Below are 21,294 nucleotides of genomic sequence, written 5' to 3'. Positions count from 1 at the left end.
TTTATGGTGAAGTCAACATTACAGCGAGTGATATCCGTTGACTGCAGCTCACAGTCAATTGTTTAGATTATTCTGTCACATAAGGAGCACAGACGTGATGAAGTGTAATCCCCAGAGTCCAGATGAGCTGCCGTCGTCAGTGATGTGTCCCATTTGTAACTTCAGTGTAATCTAGTTCTCGTGAATTTGGACCCTCGAGATCAACTTGCCAAGTTCGTTCCTAAAGTTCCTGAAGTCGCCAAAGGCGCTGACGTCGACGTTGGCGTTTGCTGAATTGAGAAAGGCCTCTCCGGTCTGTTCCAAGCTTCTCCGTCACGCAGCTCTGGAGGCTGGGTGGTCCGAGCCACGAGGAACAGGAAATTAACATCTCCTCATTCACTCGTAAAAGCTGACACAAGCAAAACAATTGCTCGTAACGAACGGCATCCTACTTCCCATGGCATGAATGAGCGAAAGTGTGAGAGGGCTTACGCGTTGTTGCTTGGCGTTTTTTTTTTTTTTAACAGCGACCGGTTGTTGTGTTTGACGGCGGGTGTTTTGTTTAGGAAGAGAAAGCTCTCCGTGTCAATACCGCGTCTGGTGCTGATGGCAGTTCCCACTCGGGAGCTTTTGTCCCGAACATGACAGCTTCCCATTCATCTAGAGCAAAAACTCAAGACAGTTTGAAGTCCACACGCCTGAGTCACCGCTGGCTCCAACAGGAAACGTTGACGATCGACATCCTGTTAAGCGAGCCAAAGATAGGAACCGGTCTGTCTAAACACAGCAAGTAAAAGTGAAAGCGCACGTTCTCTGACAGACAGCAGCTTTTACACTTCAAGACTACTGTTTTTTCGGGCTAACACTTATTTTTTCGTGTGTTTTCGTATTATTTTTACACTGCATGCTATTGATTCGTAATAGATTGAATGGATTGAGATTAATACAGACATTTGAGAGTTAAAAAGAAATCAGGATACATTGGTTGACACTAATTTGACGCAGAACATTGTTGAACCCTTGTTTATTAACGAATTGACGGTTTGCTTTACCCATCTCTTGAGCTGTTCAGTCGTAGCTTAGCAACCGTATCTAGGCGCGGCAGATCTGTCCAACTTGTCATTTCTCCGCCAAGTGGTTTACATGGTACTTTAGTGAGAAACACTTGATGGTGAAAGACTTTAGATTGTAAGGAGACGTATCTACTCTAATATACGCTATAATCCATAGCATGTCTCGCTAACTAGCTACAACCTACAGCAGTAGCGGAGCGTTATCTGCAAGGCCAAGGTGGCACATCATTAGCTAACTACATGTTGTGGGGTCACACTACTGGCTCTACACTGCAATACATATACTTTTATGAAAGACTAACTTATCTCTTGTAAATAAATTAACTGCAGGTAACAGTTAAGTTTATACTGTAGCAGATAAGATTGACCTAAAGCCTCCAACATGTTGTCAAAAGAAACAACATTCCTGGGCTCTTCCTGAAATCATGGATGCAGACGTGCGTCACACGTTCTGCTCAGAGGTTTACCAACGTGATGGAAATCCAACAAGTCACTCTGAGGTATTTTCAAGGTTATACAATGAGCTTTCGACATGTCTCAGCAACACAAACAGTGGGAAACTCACACATTAACATGTTAAATTTAAATTCATGTTGGAAAACAAAAGCAGTGACAGTGTGTTTGTGGTTTTTCCGAGGCAGCAGAGGAATGTCTCTGTGTGTGGTAGGGGGGTAACGAGCAACACGAGGAATGCTAACAGACTGCTGGTCTTTATTTGGTCTGGCTCCGGCTCTTATCTGCTTCTGCCTCTCACAACCTAACCTTGTTCTCGGGAATCGGCCAATCACAGCCCGGTTTAAACTCAGGGAGCCAATCCAAATGGAGGCAGAGCAACAACAAAACCAAAAAAATCGTCAGTAATCTTCTCGTTTTCAAATGTAGACAATAATAATATGTTCAAAAGAATGTAGGTTGTGATAAGATGAGAGAGTTAAAGCATCTTGAAATATTACAGTCAACAGATGTTAGCAGCTGTATGATACAGTATGTGTGGTGTTAAATCAGCGTGAAAAGCTGTTTTATTAAATTAATATTACGACCTAAAGTCCTACCACGGTGTGTAATCTATACTCTGTAAAATTTCACCAAAAGATCGTAACTTAATACGTCTTTTGATTAAAATATGTAAACGTATTGCCCCATTAGCGGCCGAGCTAACTAGCCTGCTAAATGACAGTTACCAAGCTAGCTCGCTAGTTCAGAGAGCTTTTTGTGATTGTGCCTTATTTTACGTTACAACAGCATTTTAGTTCAGCAGCGACAGACGCTAGCATGGCTGTAGACTCTTTGTCTTGTTTTCCTTAATTTGTCAAGCGTTTGTCGTTAGTTAGTTTCCTGTTTTTAGGTCTTTAATGTTTCTGAGAGTCATGAAGAAGTACAAACCTGCACCTTTTTTTCCCCCCCCAATCACCAGAAATGGCAATTGATGACATCATCAGATAGGGCCCAAGCTAATCTGGTCTCGTTGTCGGTCAGCTGCGGTGGCGGCAGCGTGGTGTGACGCGATGCTTCAGACTTGGAGCCGCAGGGCTGCTTGGCTGCTCTGGATCTGGCTCTGCGGGGCCACGGCAGTGTTTATGGAGCCGGGCTGGAGATTAGCATGACTGCACACACACACACACACACACACACACACACACTCTGTCTCTCTCTGGGTTTCCACTCTCAGACTTGCTTACCGTGAACACTCGCTGCACCCCTCCTCTTTTTTTAAGGGGGTCCCCTTATCGAAGGCCTGGAGACTGGAGCAGGGACACTATCTACAGATGTGGGGAGGATGTGTGTGTGTGTGAGCAACAGAGAGAGAGAGAGATTGAAGTGCTAGCGGCTGACTTGAAAAGGGTCAGAGCGTCAGATATGGCTGTCGCCAGCGCCGTCATGCCTTGGAAACTCCAACGCAACCTAACAAGGCATCATGGGAGTTCACTGCAGCCTTATCGCAACACAGGGCCAATATTCACTAATGCTGCTGAAACATGTGCGTATCGGGCCATGACCTCATACTGTAGATGTGTCAGCTGTTTAGGAACACAGAAACATTTTGGGTTTGAATTTTGCCATCGTGAGTTTTTGAATTTATATGACCTTTTGGCGTAAAAAATCACCAAAATTTGAGATGAGATGTGAAGGTCGAAGCAGAGCCCCACCAGACAGGTCATACATGTTTAGAGTATCACAGGAGGTTATGTACATATACAGTACATGACCACCAGTGTGTGTGTGTGTGTTTGATAAGGAGCAGGGTGATGGCGCCATGTTGATCCTCCTCTCAACAGCGCTGCAGTAGTTCCCATGCTGTCCACATCCTTTAATGAGTGCATGTGTGTGTGAATGAGTTGCACCGAGGATTTAAGCTTTTATTCATTTTAACATTTTGACATTATACAAAAATCCACACTTAAAAACAAGTGAGATAAGTAAGAAAAGACCAAAGGCCACTCCAAAAAGATTAAATAATAACAACAACAGCCAGTCAATCAGAACAACCTCCTTTATATTCTGTTATTATCCCAAATTTGACAAGTTTTGCTTCGGACGTTATTGACCAAACCTTCAAAAGAAGCCACTTCGTACACTCTGTGTGGATTCATGCAGTTACCTAAAATAAGCTGCTGGCTGCCACATTAAAACCTGCGATCCTCTAACAGACACATTAGTGGGGACTCTGACAGACGTCTTCAAGTTTTCTCAGGACCTCTTTTTTTACAAAAAGGCAGCGCCAAGAAATGTGCTCGTTTTTTCCATTTCAAACGTTTGTTATCTTCAATTGAGCTCATTTAAAACAGCACAGGGGCAATTTTATAATGGATGAACTTAGCTGTAGCCAACATGTGTATGTCCGTATGGTTTTAAATTGTGTGTGCATGCAGGACCGTGTGTGTGTGTGTGTGCATGCAGGACCGTGTGTGTGTGTGTGTGTGTGTGTGTGTGTGTGTGTGAATGTAGTCAAAAGATGCCAAGCCTATCTGTAAGTGTGTGTGTGTGTGTTGTCTCCAGAGAGGGGCATTCTGATACTATTGTTAGTGAAATCTAATCTGTGTGTGTTGTATTGGGTTGGGGGGTGGAGGGGGATGGTGTGTGTGTGTGTGTGTGTGTGTGTGTGTGTGTGTGTGTGTGATGGTTTGGAGGACATTGTGCTGAGCTTGGGTCTTCAGCAGCCTCTTTCTCCATTAATGCTCCATTAGCCAAATTAGAGGCCTAATTGGGAAGGCGAGGAGAGCTCAAGTGCTCTTAAAGGCCGTGTGTGTGTGTGTGTGTGTGTGTGTGTGTGTCAGTGTGTGTATTTACTGTAAAGGCAGACATTTAAAAGGACGTTTCATTTCAGACAGCAGGGCTGTTATCAGCAGAGCCTGTGAATGGATAAAGGTGCAACGTGGGATGAGACTTGTTGGGCTGTTTGGCTGAATATTGGACGGATCAGAGCTCTGACGACAGTCGCTGATGCTAATGGACCGTCCGGAGCCTTAAAGGGCCGGCGGTTTTCGAATTTGATTAGCAGGTTATTAGCTAATTAGCTAGCTACTTAGTGTGCTTGTTGCCCTCGAGGCCTGGTGGTGGGGAGGGAAACTGGAGGAGACACAAGGTAGGTGTGTACTCCATTGTGTCAGTGAGTGTTTGTAGGGCGGGAGGTCTGGGTTAACATGTGTGTGTGTGTGTGTGTGTGTGTGTGTGTGTGTGAGCATCAGCGTCAGAGACAGAGAGGAGATTGGTCATGCGTCCATTAAATTCATTTCTAAAATACAAATTCGCGGAAATTTCAGATTTAGACTTGAATCAAAGACCTCACTGTCACGTAAATCCTGTTTATTTATTTTGGTCTCATGGACGCACGTGATGGTGGCAGCCGGACATGACTGCCTCGTTTACAGGAGAGGACTCAGGTATCACAACAAGGTGTATTTAAACCTCAGCCTTTATCACATCTTATCTTTTTCAGTACACACACTTTTCCCGAGTGCTAAAATGTTTTTTTCTGGTTTTTGTTTTGAAATTTTGCTCGAATAGAAAATGTGCACTGGATGGAAACGTATCATGAATTTACAGTTTAGTAGTTTTCTTTAGTTTTTCATATTTCTTGTTGACTTCTTTTTAATTTTAAAACGTTTTCGTATCCGAAACCTCTCGTACTTTTCTCCGTGAAGTTTTCTCGTACGCGTGTTCGCATTACGGAAACTTTGTTGACTGCACGAACTCTCCCGTTCATGAGCAGGTGCACGATGAGATGTGATCTTTGGTTAATCCACGCCCTCAAAATGCTACGTAACGCTTCCTGTTCTGCTCCGTTTGTGGGCAAGTTTCATTCATGAAACTGTCACCTCAGAGCAAATTTCACACTGCGCAGCCTGAAATCAGCATTAGAAAACGTGACAAATTTAACAGTGTCAGTCGTGGTGTTAGGAGCTGAAAAATGGGAAAATATCACTGCAGCTGTAGTGTATCACTGTAGTATCACGGGAGGTGTGTGTGAGAAAATTGGCGACTGAGACACTTTATCTTAAATCATATCTGTGGTTCTTGACACTGAAGCTCTCTTGAATCTCGAATACTTTTCCTCTCTTGAGATGAGACTTGATACTTTCTAATAAATGCATCTATGTGCATGCATCATATTTGGGTGCATGCCTCTGTGTGTGTGTGTGTGTGTGTGTGTGGATAAGAAAGGCAACCATAAAGCCTCGATCTGTGTGAAATTTCCCAGACCCGGCGTCTCTGCTGAAAGTGCTCCAAAGTAGTTGGCAGAAACAGCCGTGCTCCGCGATAAACTGTAAATGACGGAGAGTTAGCTTAACCTAATCCCCTCTGGTAGGAGGCCCGCAGGTCGCTCCGGCAACCCAACAGGTCTGCGTGTCCTGAGATCTCCACACCTCTGCACTTATCAAAGACTCGTATATCACACGGCCTCTCAAAGCCCCACTCACACACTGGCATCTTTACAGTTACCGTGAACATGATTGTGCGTCTGTTGCGTTCCTCATTCCTTCACAGGATCCCTCCATCACACCCTCATCGATGGCATATGTGGATAAAAACAGCTTCTTTAGGAAGTAAGACTTGTGCGTCTCTCACTAAGCCGAGCCGTCTCTCTCCTCGCCGTTGAATCACCTCGTTTACTAAGAAAACAGCGCAGCATCCAGGTATTGTGCTGCAGGATCGGCACCGAGGGTGGAGGAAAGAATGGATGGTGGTTTGACAGACGACCAGGGTGTGTGGTCGCACAGTCTCGGGAACGCAAACAAGGTCATCATTTAATGTTTGTGAAGTATTCACGCGTGATCTTTGTTATTTTTGTACCCATGTTCAACAATTATACAAAAGAAGTAGAACAGTCAATGAGAAAGAAAAAAACCAACACTGGGAAGACCAGTTGCTCACACTGAGTCTGATACGGGAAGTGTGGAAAGAGTCGTGAGCACAAAGAGTTTCACAAGCTGACGCTGGAGCAGCAGAATCATCTCAAGATGTCCTGTCTGAAGTCAGAAGCTCAGTTTGAAAAATGTTGAAAAGAAAAAAGAACTGGAGCGGTGATGATGATGACACAGCTGACGGTACGATAGATATGCTGAAACTAAAGTAGACGTCTGGGTTGCTGGTTGAGGTACACCAAAAAACACTAAACTAAATGTAATATATACATATATATATATGTATATATATATACATATATATATATATATATAGTTTTAATTTCCGTTCATTTCCATCGTAGTTTGATAGGATTTGCCCTTCAATACACCTCTGAATCACTGATGCCCCAGAGGCTCATGGGTGATTATCCGCAGGCACATCTCCGTCTTCAGACAGTCAAGAAGTGTCTGAGGATGATTAATCAATACATTTAATGGCTGTGGTAAGTCTTTATTGGGGATCTCTCTGGGGAGAATAAAAGGCATGTGATAATCGATAATCATGTGATACTGATGTGACAACGAGCACGTAAAATATTCTTGTATTGTATTTATTATTGTATTTACCTTATAAGCTTTGGATTTTGTAGATCTGTTGCACCTTCATCAAGACACGACTGATCTCTTATTTTAAGTGACAGTAGAAACATGTTTTCTTGTCAGTTTGGTATTAAAAACCGTCTTGTGTCCCGACTCTCGACATCTTCCTTTTTAAAGACAACCTGCTCAGCTGTGGTTTGCCCTTGGCCGAGCCGCTCTCCCCTGGAAACCCCGTCGATCTCCAGAAGAACCGAAGCCTCGGCGGGTAACTGGGTTACCGAGCCTGTAATTTGTAAGTAATAGAAGTTGTCCTGGATGAGGGCACATAGATATGGTCCAGGGAATGTTTTTAAACATGGGAGGCAGCGGGGAGATCCAGAGAGGCCTCTCCACTTCAATCCTGGTAAACGGGGACAAACAGGATTAAGTTGGAGGTAGCGGGTTGGAGGAGAGGGCGCGCTTGCCTCGGGACTTTCAACAGCTCTGAGTGGATGCCGCCAAAGAGCCGAGGAAGAATGGTCAAGCGCGCTCATTCTTTTAGCTGGCGGGGTCCGCCATACGGCAGCAGTTAATTCTCATTGGTGGAAAGGCACGGCGAAGCAAAGATGTTGTTCTACCTGCTTTTAGGAAAGATTGTGGTTGTTCAGTCATTTATATCTGTTACTTGTATATATGCGCCTGAATGGGGCAGTTCAATTAAATCTTGTGACGTTAAAAAGGCTCTTAATATGCAAATTAAACCAAATGCGACAGGTGCAGGACGGGGACCTCCTCTGCAGAATGACACCCCATTTTTTTAAGGCCATGTGTGCAGCAAACATGTCCAGGGCATGTTTAGATAAAACAGTTTACCGGCTTTATCTCCACTTCAACTGAATCCACATGCTGGAGTTTGCTCAGTTGTCATGGTGATAGATCTGTTGACATGCAAAGTTAATAGCTGTTGTGTTTCCTGCCGCAGCACCCAAAAGTCAAGCATTTACAAAGACGTTCTTGATCCCATTAGAGTGACCCAGCTCATAGCTGTATATGGATGTAATATCAAATACTTGTTCAGTTCATTTGGAAAGACAAAAACAATCAAATCTGAACTCCTTTTTGGAACCCGGGGCGGATATTTGACCCGGAACACCTGGAAAAGTTATTCTGTCCAAGCGGAAACTAAAAACTTTAACAAACAGGAAAATAAATAAACAAGGTTTTGCGTGTAGACAAGTCTGTAATGAACAGATGAAGTAACAGAGACTGGAAACACATTCGTTTTGACTCTCCTGGTGCCAAAACCTCCAAAACGGCAGCAGCACAGGTTATCAAAAACAATTTGGATCCATGTAACTTCTGTCGGTCTCTGGACCTGCAGATAACAGGAATCCAGAACCTGAGAAACAAAAACATTCTCACGTAATTTACTCTTCATAGTTTCCAACCCAACACTAACAGGGCTGTGGCTCAGGAGGTAGCTCGCCATCTTTGTGTGTGTATATATATATATAGATAGAGAAAGAGCCGTAATACGCACATTAAAAACATGCCCAAGAGTGTCCGATTTCTGCTGGAAAATGAAAGCGCTAAACTTCCTCCTCTGTCATTATCACCGCTGAGGTACCTCTGAACAGATCAGGTGCAGTTGAACTGGCTCAGCTTCCAGGTCAGCAGTGAAGTATCTGGAAAGAGGATTTGAAAATACCGGTAGAAAAAAATAAAAGATTCTTCCATCCGCCGTCACTTTCACACATTTATTTTCAACCTCATAGAAACTTCTCTCCGAAGATTGCAAACATGGCTGCTCTCCCCGCCGTGTCCGGCCCGCCGTGCAGTTACAACATTTCACTCCAGGGGCTTGTAATTGAATAACTCCGTCCCTATAAAAGCAATTGTACGGTTATTATCTTCTTAGGGCCCCATTTGTGTGGAGTGGCACTTAGGAGCAGGATAGTCAGAGGGACTAATCTCATACTTGGATTTTCTTAGTCATCAGATTCGCCAATGTCATTGCTGCGCTGCCGCTGCCCAATCCGGCCGCTGTGACGATGATGGGTTCGCCGTGACCTCCTGACTGATGAGTCTGCGTGTGTGTGTGTGTGTGAGCGTACGTATGTGTGTGGCTCATCAATGAGGTCACTATCGAGTTGTGTGCGTGACGACGCCGTCAGTGTGTGAGGTCATTTAGCACATTTTCAGGGTTTGCGGGGGGCGGGGGGGGACCCGGCGAGATGTTTGAGGAGGGGAAGTGCATATGGATGAGATTGATGGAGTGCCAGGAGGAATTATTTTCCTGAGCTGATCAATGTCGCCCAGTTAAAACCTTGTGATTTGATTAGGCTTGACCACTTAGCTAATCTGCCTCTTTGATTCCATGTTAAGCACATGCAAAGAAAGAACACTCTCCTGAAGTTACGCTACGATGATGATGATGGTGCAAATAGACTTTAGGAACAATCTCTGGTTCTGATTTATGACAGCTTTGATTACGTACTCATCGCTACAACAAGGCAAGAAACATGAGCAGTCAAAACAATCATACAGGTTGTAAACAAGACGACGATTGTTTTAGTAACTCTGGTTGCAGCTTCACAAATGTGAGGATATGCTGCTCTCTCTGGGTTTACATCATTTTAAACTAAATGTCTTTGGGTTTTGGGCTGTTGATCGTTCGTCATTCGGGGCTCTGGGAAATTATTGGAAATAATTATTGGTTGCTGCTTTAATTTAAACCACTTTATTTGGAGGTTAAACCAAAGTGAGAGCCCCTAAAATGTCAACAATAATCCCTCATTGACGACAGCAGGTCGGTTGAAGCAGAAAGTTGGTCTGTAAACTGCAGAAATATCCGTGTTCTCCTTCAGGATAAATTACAGTAACTTTGGTGACCTGCTGACCTTTCATGTTGCGCCATCATCAGGGCAAAATTTCACTTTGTCCAATACACTGACCATCAGCCTCAGCTGTACTGTGCTTAGTCCTGTTTAAGCCATAGCTTAACTTAGCTTAATCAAGTAGTAGTAGGTGCTGAGACATACTGTAGTTGATATATGCAGATATTGTAGGAATGATCAATTAAAAAAACGCTGACATTGAAAATATCACCATTAAGCGTAATCTGCTGTTACTCTTCCCGTCTGTTAGATCACGTTTGAGTGATGCAACTTACAGTTTGGACGCGGATGCCTGTTTCTTTGCCAGGTGAGTTTCTTTGATATCTAACATGTTATTTTATTTATATCCGGTTGGTTTGTGTTTCTGTTGGTTGAAGCCAGAGCTGCACCCTCCACACTGTGGCTGCCAACTCAGTCAGCTTCTTCTGCTCTTCCCCCCCCCGGGGGTGAAAGCTGTCAGAGGGCACGCTAGACGATGGGTGTCAGGCTAAATTAACGCAGGGCAGCCGGGCTTATTTGTATGGTGTTAACAGTCTGACTGCAGAGCCCCCACCGCACCCCTTCAACCGGGCCAAAAAGAGCCCTTCCTTCATGACGAACCGGGGCCAGAGACCAGCAGAGGAGCGCCAGCTCCCACAAACTGAAGGATTTACAGGTAAAATACACATTCTGGATAAAAACACACAGTTGCATATAATGTGGGTACATTCAGGCTGACACACAATGAAAGAAGCTCACGTGGGTTCCAGCCGGTATTGATCTTTTAACATAGGATTATACAGTCTGGCTCTATAGGCTTAGCGGCCTTTAATTCCCTCACAGAATAGATAGACTGACTTTGGCTCTATACATATCTGGATCAATGCAAATCTACTTTCGCCCCAGCGGTTCAATTTTAAGCGAATTCCATTAGCCATAAGTAAAAGTTTTCTTGGGTAATGTGATTAGAGAGGAGGGTGGGGGGTTGTGGGGGGGGGTCCTCACCGATGGAGTCTCTCTGAAAGCGGTGAAACGTTTCCTTTTTTCCTCCTTCCTCTCTTCGTCCATCTCGCTCTGCACGCACGTCTTTGTCTTTTTCACCGGCGTGACGTGCGGCGGTGGACGAGGACGTGACGATGACGCCGAGAGACTAACTGGTTGTGACGCAAAGACGCACCCACGCGCATCAGCCTCTGAAGACGCGTTTAGACGAGTGCTGAAACGATTAGCCGATTTAATCAATTACACAATTTATAAAAGTCATTTTTAATTTTTTTTTTTAATGTTTTGTTGTGAATTTAATATCTTTGGGTTTTGGGGTGTTCACCATACAAAATAAGCAGTGAAGATGTTACCTTGAGCTCTGGGAAACTCATTTTCAGTATTTTATTTTAGGCTATTCAAGAAATAATTAACGAATAATTTAGACAAAAAGTCTCTTTGGAAACCTTAAAAAAAACAAAACAAACATGCAGTCCAATCAACATTTATTTAAAGTCCTTGTATTAAAGAATCTTTCAGATTATTTTTCAGGACGTCTCCTCTAATATAATGTTATATAATGTGTATATACAGTATATATGTCTGTATGTGTGTATATGTGTGTGTGAATAAGCGCATGTATTGTTTTTTTTTCTGTTTTCTGTGTTTTGTTTGTGACATAAATACAAAACAGAATAAATATAATGATTAAAGAAAACATTAGGCATGTATAATAACTAAATGAACAAAAAAATGTTTGTTTGTTTTTTTCTCTCAATCATATTTTCAAGTTAAAACAGTGACCGATATCTGAAATAAAAGCTGATACACACACACACATAAACACACACAACAGTAGATGAGACAGTAATAAGACAACTGACGTCCTCTGATTGGACCTAATGCATCAGGGGAAATAGACACACAACAGAAAAACATTCTGAACGTTGTCCTGAGTACAAAATTTAATCACAGCGACACAACTGCTGGTGTATTACGACCATTCACAGAGCTCCCAGCAGGCCCGGCTCTACCTGCAACAATAGCATTGCTAATATTAGAACAACGGGCCGCGATTCCTCCTCACTTCCACTCTCTCGTCCCTAACGTGATTTTGTTCTTTCTTTACAGTAATTCGTTTGGTTTCGGAGCAGCTGTCTGTAAATGGACGGGACGAGCGTCTTTGTTGTGTTGACGGACAGGAAGGAGAGGTCGCTGTCTGTCAGTCACCGGCTTTGTTCGACTGTTTTGATATGTCAGTTAAAGCGCAGGGCGGGACGAGCTCGGCCTGCTGCTGATTGTTGAGTTTCTGTGACTTTATGTCTCCATATGGTCTGTATTGACTTCTGCAGCAGCAGGGACACAGATTAACATCGCGATGCTAACGTGTTCGTGTTTTTGTCAGACTAGAGGTGGTTTATCCTGACAAGCACGCTTAAACACAAGCACACCAGCCAAGTTACTGTTACTTTTTGAAATATTTAATCAAACTGGGGCAAGTTGAAGCACCAGGAAGTTTCTAGTATAGTCCAGCACATGACCCCGCCGTAAAACAACATTGTTGTTTTTACACTTCAGATTTTGTTCGGATTGAACAAACAAGGCGTTAAATAAAATGTACGTACGCATAAAAAAATATATTTCCAGTTTGGATTCATTTAAGAAATAATTAACGAGTAATTTAGACCAACATGTGGCGTCTCAGACAGGCTGATGGCGTCGACTGCGACTCAACTTTTAGAACGTAAGGCAACTTGTTTCAACAGCCAATCAGCTCGTAGCGAAGTCATCTGATCAAGTCAGTTACTAACAACAGGGTTACAACAAGGTTACTACAGTGACGTTATAGTTACCGTCAGTAACGGGGACGTCTACCCTTCTTGTAGTTCATCAACTTTTCACAAGGTGACTGAGAGCAGCTGAAAGTGTTAATTATTTCGTCTCATCTGTGTTATTTGTTTTTGTCTTTTAGCTATTTAAAATCTATTCTATTGTTTTATTTTGATCATTTTTCTCTCATGCGCGTTAGCCACTGATAGCTTCTCTGTTTATTTTATTTGTACTGTCTTATTATCAGCTTGTCAGTCGCCTGTGAAGCACTTTGATTTGCACTAACCTCATGAAAGGTGCTGCACATACGTTTGTTTGAATTGAGACAAATAAATAAAGCTAAAGATGTTGCTAATTAGCTTCAGGTTTCCAGACTATGTGGGTCAAACCTTTGTCTGACTCCCATTTCTTTCTTATCATCCGTCTCTGTTCGCCCTCTCTCAGTATTCATCTGACGAGGCAGTGAGCTGAACTACTGCAGTAAAAACCCGTCTAACAAGCTGCTGACAGCGCGCTGAATCAGGGGCAGAAGCAAAGAAAACCGTGGAGACGGATTTAAGTATGCCCCTCGTCATTAGCCTCAACATAATCAAATCATTTTACTCATTCAGAAGTTCTCGGGGGCCCGGCCGGGATGACGAACGCTGTCGAGAAGGCTTCAGTCTCTCCTCAGTCTCGCTCTGCCAGGAGAGCTGCCTGCCGCCGCCGCCGCCGCTGCCAAACAAGGTCACTTAACAGCTTTTAATTGTTCGTGTCTGTCTGCAGACGCTTGGAAAAATATGTTGGCTGCTCTGAAAGACCAGAAAAGAAAAAAAAAAGCAGGTTTTAGTGAGTTGAATGCTAACTGCAGGTGAGACGGTGGCTAAAACACGTGGACTGATGGATATGAAGTGGACATAGAGACGGAAAAATGACTTAAGGAATGGGATGAGAAAATCTTTGGAGTTTAATTTTCAACTGTATATTTACTCTTTGTCATTTTTCTGCAGTATTTCACTTTGCATTTTTATGTTTTAATATTAATTAATCTTTTCTGTCCGTCTAAATTTTAAAAATGTATTTCTATTTTCTTTTAATGGGATTTTTTTATTTTAGTGCTACAGCAAAAACTTTATGATTTGAAGTCTGCTTGGCATCATGACAAATTCTGTTTCATTTCATAGTCGATTAGAAGAAATCAACCAGAGAGGTGCGTACCAGCACAAGTGAAAAGTCTCTGTTGTTTCTGTCTCTGAAGACTTTCCTCTCCTCTGTGACTCTACATGTTTTTCTTCTCTCTCTGCAGTGTTTTGTCCTGATTGTGTTTGAGGTTAGGATGCTTTTCATGCTGTTATCTCCCCCTAGAGGTCCATAGAGGAATAACACAACCAGTGCTCACTGAGTCTCCCAATCAGGGTAAATTAACTAACTGGTTTTGTAATTTCTATGTGATGACATCTGCAGCTAAAACAACATGAAGAGGTACATGAAGACATGCACTTTATTCGGAGGGGGGGGGTTCTGTATGTTTAATACAAAGAAATAAAGCTGGACTCAGCTCAGTCTTTATTGTCCCTTGTCAAAAACAGACTCAACAGATGTGTGTGTGTGTGTGTGTGTGTGTGTGTGTGTGTGTGTGTTAATTTGTGCATATTTGAATGAATAGATAAATGTTTTATTTTTGTCTCATATATATAAATTGTCTCATTTTTATTTCTACACATTCATATAAGCAGATTGTACACGTTTTCAAACATTATTTTGAAATAATGTCCAAAAAAATAATGAACCAACTTGAATCATTTTTTTTTACAAATTTTCAGCAAAATTCATAAATCACAGACAAAACATTAATGGAACACTTGAGAAGCCTGATTAAATGCTAATTAAACAGTCCATCTTGCTTTGCTTTCAGGCTTTTTACAAAGTTAGTTATTAATGATTGTTTGCGAGAGGAGTCACTCGTATATATTATTATATTATATATAATATTTTAGCCTCTTTCAGCTCATCGTTTTGGTTCACCGCTCTCACAGGGTCATTTCTGGGTGCAGCAGGTGGCTGTTTTAAAGTCCCAGTGTACACCTCCTGCTCAGCAGCAAACAGCAGACTTTTGACGTGATGCAACAATTCATCTTAACACTTGAATCAAAGATTACTTTTGACAGAGATTACATTAAAACACTGATCATCTCTGTAGATTTACGGCATATCGATCTCCTCAAGGAGAACTCAGATGTTATGTTGAATGCAGGTTATGAGTCTGAGTCGACTCTTATCTACATGACTGTGTGTGTGTGTGTGTGTGCATTAAAGTGTGTATTCCCTGGGTCCAGCTGTTGCAGTTTGTTTGTGTTTGGTCTGAGGCCCCGGGGCCCGGCCAGCTCAGTGACAGACGTGCGCGGCTCTTTGACGCCCCCCCGGCCTCGGCCTCTGAGAGATATATTGTTCCCTGGAACTTTTGGTTCCCATGAATCCGAGCTGTGTGTCCCGAGCTGGCAGGAGAGGAGCTGCCCGCCACATCAATTCATCAACACCGCCGGCCGCCCGCTTCACATGTGGCGGCTCCTGCAAGTGTGCCAGAGGTGTGTGTGTGTGTGTGTGTGTGTGTGTGTGTGGACAGTGACACACAGCTCTTTTGTCTGTGATCTGTCTTCCTTTCCTGTACATCACAGCAACATGTTTATTCCATGTTTCCGTGTTTAAATATCCATTTTTATTCACGTTGATGGAACCTTTTTTTGTGTCTGTAGCTCATCATGTTCTGTGACGGTGACGGTGAAGGAAAGTTGCTGTGGAAGTAAAACTTTTGATGTTACCAACCTTTTTTGTCCACCATGAACCATTCTCATACTGACGCCTTTTATTTCCCTTCTTCCTCTGAAAGAACTCGAAGTGTGTTAAGAGAGAGTGAATGGCGATTTTAACAATTCCATAAAATATGACTTTATAACGAAATAAAAAAGGAAAGACACGAGTGGACGTGATTAGACGCTAATTTGTGGCACAAATTGAGGCAAAGACAGTTCCGCAGAAGTTGAAAATGTTTTAACTTGAGCTACAAATTCACTCTCCTCACAGGGTTTTATGCGATTGGAGGGAAATAACAGAAAGAACTGGAGTTTGTGGTGAGTTATGAGTTCAGTCAGAGGCTGAACACACACACACACACACACACACACACACACACACACTCCCGTACACGTCAGTTTCTTGCTAACTTACAGCTAATATCTGTAATGGCTGTTTGGAGCACAGTCCAGTGGTCAAACATCTGTATTTTTAAAAGCCTGTGTTTCATGTAGGACTGGGCAGCTGAAACATGTCGTTCAGCTTGTTAAAGCAAAGAGACATTAAGACAAAGAAAAGAAGAAAATCTTCAGTCCCAGCGATTCCGATAAATATCTCTGTTTTGCAGCGAGTCAGTGTTTATCACAGACGAACCAACACATGATTTGTTTCATTGGGCCACAAGTCAGCAAATTCTTAACCACCATGCTTTTATAATCTTCACTGTGACTCAGACGTCCCGCTCATCATTTATTTTGAACCCACTAAAAGCCAGTGATGGCAGCGTTTGATTTTTAGCCCATTTTCCAGATTAGTATCCAAACCAATAAAGCCAAGTTCTGTTTTTTTTTTTTTTTTTAAAGAAAAATTAAGGCCTGAAACTTTATCTCATCTGCTTAATTTGTTGCTATTGTCTCTGAATTAATCGTTAATGTCACGGTGAACCGTATTAGGTCCCATTTGTGCTGCAGCACACAGCAGCAGACGTCACTTATTCTCTCAAAGCTGCCTAATTTATTCATTAAATTGTCCAAATCTGCTACAAGAGTCCAGCGGCTGTAAAGAAATTAATTATGAGTAGACAATGAATTATTTATCCATGTTTGGGCTCTGGGATAAAACAAATGAGTCTTATGTCTTATTACAGCTTAATGATGTTTTATTATTTAGTGTGAGCCCAAACGTTTATATCATTTTATTACTAATTAATTAAAGTCAAGCCAGGCTGTTTGGACTGTGTTTAAAAATGCACGGAAATATGGAAAACGCAGATACTTTGTATATAGATTATTTTAATCTAAATTACCATTTAAAGGACACTGATCACTAATATTGCTGATCACACTTTATCAAATGTGTGTCAATTGACGGTCAGCTGACGCTTCAATATCACGGATCTGACCAGAATATAAACCTCAAACTTTACTGAGCGTATATTTATTAATCCGAAGTAGTTAAAACTCATTTTAATGAGACAAACAAGTTGTGTTTCAAATTAAGATTAAGCAGCCTTTCTGTCACTTGTCATCTTAATTTAATTGCACTTTGTCAGGCGTAGATGATGACGTATGATGTGTGTTGAATTAGAGCTATTTAGTATCCATATGAATATGTTAATATGGCTGCCTACAGGCTGTGCAGTGATGATTTGTCAAGTTGCTCTTTAACTAAAGATGGGAGTCAATGAGGTTAATCATTTCTCCACCGGCTCCTCCTCCCCGGGCCAATCCTTCTTCGTTAGGGCCTCCAGCCATCCGTCAAAAAAAAAAAAAACCCTCCAAATTCTCAGAGATGGTCCGACAGTTTTTCAGCCTCTCCTTCTGCTTACACTCAAAACAATCATCAGAGAAGATAAATATGCACAGCATGTAAGAATTGCCTCTGTTCCGGGAACGGCCAACCTAATCCGTTCCGCTCCATCATCCGTCCAATTGACAGGGGAGGCTCGGTCCGGCGGTCGTGGACCAACCGCCACGGCCGGGCTTCGCGTCCTCGTGTCTTCCTGGACGCTGAGGGGCCACAGCTGCTCGTCAGGGCTCCTCGTGCCTCCATTCTGTCAGTATCGGCAGCCGAAACTAAATAAAGATGTTTACTGACAGCCTAATGAACGGATGGGCCCTGGTGATTTAACCTTGATGAATGGTCCGCCCAGGTGTTTTCAATAACGACAATAAGCACTGCAAGCCACAGGCCCACTGATACTGGTATAATGCATTATTAGGCCATTAGAGGCAGGCCAAGAGAGACCACTTATGCACTGGCCTATCAATAATGCGGTGTCCCAGTCCACATTTGGGCCCAGGGAATTAGTCATACTGATATTCTATTTAATAAAAAAATCACAAGACGACGCATAAAGAATCTCATTACATTTTAACAGGGTTACAGTAACCCGGGAGGACTGCGAGTTTAATTTTCATAAGAGCATCCATTCCTCAATTATGTCAAGCAGAGAAAATGTAAATGGCAAATGGAATCCTAACAATATCTAACCAGCAGCGCATTGGCAGGAGAGGAGAGTGGGGGGGGGGGGGGGGCTCTCTGTGTGTGTGTGTGTGTGTGTGTGTGTGGTTTCTGATGATGCAAAAAACAAGCGAGAGAAGCCCACAGTTAGTCAGTAGTGAGTGTGTTTTTTCTCCACACAAAGCAGCAGCGAGGTGTGGAAAATAAATTCAAACTAGTTATATAATCTCATGCTGACCTAAAATGTGTGTTTTCTCGTTAAAAGTGTTTTTGTGTGATTACACAGCCGATGACTTGGTGTCGATGATGCTGATGATGAACGGATCTTTTCATACAGATGATGATTTTGATTTAAATTACTTGTGAATTTCTAAATGCTATTTTTGCACTGTGTTTTGACTGGTTTGTAATTACAACCAATATGATTGACTTTACTGTCCGTCGTGCGACATAACAGGCCCACTACTTCCTGTATTGGCTCTAAACGTCTGCATCACGAAAATAGTGAGGTGATTCCTGGAGATACTGGGCTGGTTAGTTAGCAAGCTTTTGATGTGCTGGTTGGCGTATCTTTGGATAGAGCTAGGCTAGCTGTTTCCCCCTGCCTCCAGTCTTTATGCTAAGCTAAACAACTCCCCTCCTGACTCGTAACACACAGACATGAGAGTGGTATCGATTCTCTCATCTCACCCTTGAATGAAATTAAGTAAATAAAGGTTTTCCCCCCAAAATGTCAAACAAGTCCTTTACTATTTGTAAAAATAAAGCTAGAATAATTGTTCACGTGTCCAGGAATGTGTTGCAAAGTTACAATGATTGGGCGGCCATTTTGCCATGCTACACTCTGTGTTCTCCACGACACACAACGCGCAGGATTCACGGGACACATGCAGACAAACACACATAAATGGATCTGTCTATTCCGCAGCGCTCAAACACACGTACATGAAATCTTTGGTCGGCTCACGGCACGTCTCATCAAAAACCTCAAAGACTGCTGCTGAAAGGTGTCACTCTGCACTCCGGCACCCCGTCTCTCTCGAACACACAAGCTCACAGACTGTCAGTAGCGGCATTGGCATGTAGCTATAAGCGCCCGGGGGCCGAAGCTGAGGGCCCCTGCAATAATAAACTGCTAATTGAAGGACTGCAGTGAGCAGAGAGGTGTCAGCGGAGCGCCCAGCCGCTGAAAGATCACCGCAGCACGCCGGCCAGCCGAGGCGCTGAAAGAGCCTATTACACCTCGCCTCAGTACCTGGACCCTGCGTTAATGAAGACGCACACACACCCTGCCTGGAAGAAATATATACTGTCTACATCTGACCCGGCCCGTTGGACGAGCATACAGATGGACAGACTGGCAGGGAGGCTCTGCGGGAATGTTTGTCTACGCTGAAGTAAAAATCTGTTCATTTATGTTTGTATCCTACAGACACACATCAAATAACCAGAGATCTGGTCCAAGCTCGATGTGAACTGTTATAGAGGTTATAATGTTCCTGTGTCTGCTCCGGACTGGAGCTGGTTTCCAAGGTACAGCTAACGTTTCTCTGGTCCACTGTCTTCTCTCTTGTGATGTTAAAAGTGGATATTTCGTGAGCATCATCTCACCGACACTTGACGGCATCAGGTTTTCCACCAAAGAAGAACAACGGCATCAGTCGTTTGTTTTCTTTTGGTCGAATAATCAATTAATCGAGGAATCGTTGCAGCTCTACATTTAATGAATCAGGAAAACCATCCGGCGCCGTGGGTCTCAGTGGCACTTTGAAATTTGCTGGTAAAAACATGGTACGGTGGTGAAATGGCCAAAGTTTTGGATAATTTCGCTCCCATATCTGGTATCAGAAACTGAAAAATTGCCTCCCAAACACCACAACCACCTCCTCCTCCATCACCGCTGCTTCTCCATGCCCCAAGCCCCCCCACCCCCCCCCCCACCCCCCCGCCGGCCTCCGTCTCACCCCCAGTGAAGGGCCTCAGGAGAAACAGCCCCTTATGCGGCGTGCATGAAACCATGCAGAACGCTCATAATCTTTTAATACTTGCACAGGCAGGAGAGATTAAACCGTCAGGGTGTTGACAAATGACAGAACCTCGTCGAGTGTGTAAGTCACACACACACACACACACACACACACTGCGTGCAGGAGCTTCCCACCTTTCCAAATGGTCAGGGCCTCTTCACCTTGCAATTGGCTTTCCAGGTTGCTTCTCCAATACTCGATCAGGTGCGTCCGTAGCGGAGGATTAGTCAGAAGATTAGTCAAAAATCGCTGTGGTAATGGGGGGGGGGTACATGCTGGAGGACGAGGGAGGGCAGAGCAGGGAGAGAGAGAAAGAGAAATAAACAGACAAAGAGATCAGGAACAGAGAACGAATAAACAACTCATTCACATCCCTCGTTCAGAAGATTGCCCACGTGCAGACTGACGTATTTCTTTTCTCTCTGTGTGAAATGTTAGTTACATTTGGCTTCATGTCTGTAATTAAGTACTAATATTGTCACAGCAGGTTGAAAATGAGTTGCAGATTTGAACTGTTGCACGACTGTTGTCCAGGTTTGTCATTTTCATGCTTATTTATTTATATGTTTGTCTTTTACTCCTTTCTGTTTTTTATTCTCGTGTTCTAACTTTGTTCTTTAAATAAAAGTATTTTTCTGTGGACAGAAACTTGTTCTGTGCATGTGACTTTCCTCAAGAAGGTCTATGAACACAGTTACAGATAAGAAACAACAGATGTGAAGTGAGTAACAGGCAAATACAAGTCAATAAGAAAGAAAATGTAAAATGAGGAAAGAAGCTGTAAATATTCAGTAGTTACAACAAAAGTAGCCGTTATTTAAATTTTACGGATTAATCCAATGTAGTATCGTTTAACTGATATTTTTCTCACATTATCCAAACCAGGACAAACTAATAATGATACTCGTCACTTTGATCTCGGATTTCCAGAAAATCTACATGTCTCTGCTTTGAAAATGACGGACAATAAAATCTGAGATTAAGCAAAACTAGTCAGAATTAATAAAAATCCAAGACAATGCCATGCTTGAGATTTTTACTCCATAAACCTAATGAAGTGTTCTCTTGGCATTTTATTTTGGCGACGCCCGTCCTTTACCTTTACACAGGCTGCAGTTGAACAGAAAGCTCATCACGTCATTCACACACAATATGTTTGGCAGACGGTCCCACGTTGCTAGCGTCTTAACTGGTCCAGCCTCCATTAGGCAGAAGGTCCCAGCTGGGTGACTCTGGAGGTTAGTGGTGCTGGTGGCGAGATGACGGTGTGTGTGTGTGTGTGTGTGTGTGTGTGTGTGTGTGAGGGAGAACAGGGCCCCTCTGGCATTGTGTAGGGTCTGAAAAGGAGGTCACTGATTTGGGCTAATTATAT

This window comes from Enoplosus armatus, chromosome 9, assembly GCF_043641665.1.
Source record: "Enoplosus armatus isolate fEnoArm2 chromosome 9, fEnoArm2.hap1, whole genome shotgun sequence".
Taxonomy (NCBI): domain Eukaryota; kingdom Metazoa; phylum Chordata; class Actinopteri; order Centrarchiformes; family Enoplosidae; genus Enoplosus; species Enoplosus armatus.
The sequence above is the reverse complement of the archived record's forward strand: the minus strand, read 5'-3'. Positions refer to the sequence as shown.